Here is a 2,756-nt window from a genome sequence, read left to right as displayed (position 1 = left end):
GAATGCCACTGTTGGCATAGGTAAAGCATATACACAAACTCTAGAAACAATAAAAATAGATGAAGACAGTAAGCAATAAAACAGGTAAATCTAAATTGCAAAATGAAATATTACGAGAAATTATAAGCTACATATATTATAGCATTATTAGTCATATAATCAATCCTCACCTTCTATGAAGCAGTAGACTCTCAAATAAGATTCAAAGTTTAGAACTAATTTATGAGAAGTTCAAGTTGTTAAAGAGAAGCACATTGGGACAAGCAGCCTGTACTCCCAGGCTAGGTGTTCGTGGCCCCGGGTAAGTTAAAGCCACTCTAGGCCTTGGTTTCTTCATCGATAAAATAAGGATTGAACTAGACAAACATTATTCCTTCTTAAGAAAGGGTTTAGTGATATAAATTTTCTCAGTCTCAGTGAGCTCTTCAAAGAATATATCAGGAATTCAGCAGAAGATTAGCCACTAATAGTTCAAGCCCTGATTCTCGAATGCTGCCATTATCAACTGCTGGACCATACTAAACTCCTCAAGCCTCAGTTTTCTCAACCATTTCATTGAGATGACATCCATACTCTCCTCGAGCTTTGTGCGGTGATTAAATGAGATGATACATGCAACCTTTCCAGAAAGATACTTCCAATAAAATAATACCTAACATTTATTACGAGACAATAATCTTTCAGAAAATTCACTTATTGTTTTTGCTTAAGGAAGGGTGTAATTTTATAGATGTATTCACGGTAAATCTACAATAATATAGGATGAAACCTTATCTCATCTTCTTCCTTGTTCTTGGAACATCCATCCAGCCCAGCTACTCTAGATCCCTCTTTTCCTTCGTTCAGATCTTTTTATAGTGTCGCTAAACTCGTGGCTTTTCTGGTAGTTGAAATCAATACAAAAGGTGATCTCTTCCTCGGCCAGTTTTGCTCTGTACATTCTCAAATGTATTTACTCTCTTTTCAGTATATTTGCTGGTTTCGTGATGGGGTCACCCTCTAAAACTCTTTTCTTTTTTTAAGTTCATTTGTTGAAATTTCGTGGGCATCTTAAAGTTTCCGTGTAAATTTGCTTTTTGCACTAAGCTACTTCTACCTTCCTGAAGTTTTCTTTTCCTTTGGCTTCAGTGACATTGGACTCCCCTGGTTCTCCTGTCTGTCAGGCATCTTTGTTCACCCTTTCATCCTTGCTTTATTGTCCTCTTCCCAGCTTTCGAATGGAGGCCTCCCTTCATTGAAAGCACTTTCACTTTCAAGACTTGAAATACCACCTTTAGCTAGTTAATGCCAAAACCTGTGCCTCTGGACCTCATCTCATTTTGGAACTTAAGACCTGCATTTCGAAAAGCACGATAAACATTTTCCCGTTGATGTCCTGGAAGTCTTTCAAGCATTTCAAACTCAATCAATCCAAATAGGACTCAGGGTATTTTCGAATCCACCCTCTACCTCAACTATCACTCTATCCCCTAATTTTAAATGTTATTTAAGGACATTTTATTCACCTCTATCCTTCAAACTCTGGCTTCTTAGACTCTCCCTGCCTCACTCCCATCCTCTAGGCCAAGTAAGTTTCAAATTCTGCTAAATTCGTTACTTGCAAACTCTCTCAATTTTCCCTGCCCTTTCCAGGCTTATGGTGCTTGTGTTTGGACTCCCACCCACTTTTAACAGTATAATTGATTGGTAACTTAAATTGTTCTTCCTGAATTTTATCCTATGCAGCACTGACAAACTATTCCATTTACTGACTTCGTTTTATTTAGAATGTAATGAAAATGCAGTAACCTAGTCTACAAATGGCTTTCATTATCTCCTCCTAGAATATCTTGATAATCTTTGAACACACTGACAAACACCTATCTTTCCATTTTTCTTAATCTTTAGCTACAACTAAAGACATTTACAGTTTATTCCATGTTTATACGTTTAACTAGATATTCTTCTTCTTCTTACTTTTTTTTTTGTAAGAACAGAAGACACTCCTGTCACCCTGGCACTTGGAGCTCTGTATCAGGAACCGAGGGTAGAAACATATTTTCTATTGTCTGCAAACACTGTGTCGGCAGCTAAAGATTATGATCCAGTCAACCGTGATCATCCAGAAGTTACTACCGTAAGTGTGAACTTGTGTCATGATGACACAGCCTCGGCTGATACGTTAACACTCACCCTGGATTAGACACAGTTTTCTCCTTCTCTGAACCAGAGGCCAAAACAGTAGGTCGCGGCTACCGCAGACTCTCACTGCCAACGCCCCTCACACCGTCCGTCCTTCTCTCTCCTCTGCTGCTGCCTCCCTCACCCGCCTGGTCTCCCCCTCTGGCTCTTCAGGACGTAACTCCATGTCCACGTTAGGTTTTCAGAGAAAACGGACAAGTCCTTGCTGTAGATTCCACTCCCCAGGGCTCCGTCTCTCGGGAGGACGATTACCGGACATGGAACGGCGTGGAAACGCCTCAAGGTCCCATTTCTGGTCTCATCGCCATGCTCTGTGTTCCTGTCCCCAATGCTCAGTGAAACTGTTTAATACGAAAATGACGTTATTACATTTTCCTAAAAATGATGCGCTCATCCAGCCTAAGAACCTACAGGACAGTGTATCCACCACGACATCATTTTCCTCAGGCCCCTAAATCCCATGCTTTAGCTTTTTTTACCCAAAGTGAGCACTGTCTCCTGGTCACCCCCAGGTAGACATCTGGGGAACACAAGAGGTTGATGGGACATAGCTGTGGTGTCAGGAGCATAAAGGG

This window comes from Pteropus medius, unplaced genomic scaffold, assembly GCF_902729225.1.
Source record: "Pteropus medius unplaced genomic scaffold, Ma_sr-lr_union100, whole genome shotgun sequence".
Taxonomy (NCBI): domain Eukaryota; kingdom Metazoa; phylum Chordata; class Mammalia; order Chiroptera; family Pteropodidae; genus Pteropus; species Pteropus medius.
The sequence above is the reverse complement of the archived record's forward strand: the minus strand, read 5'-3'. Positions refer to the sequence as shown.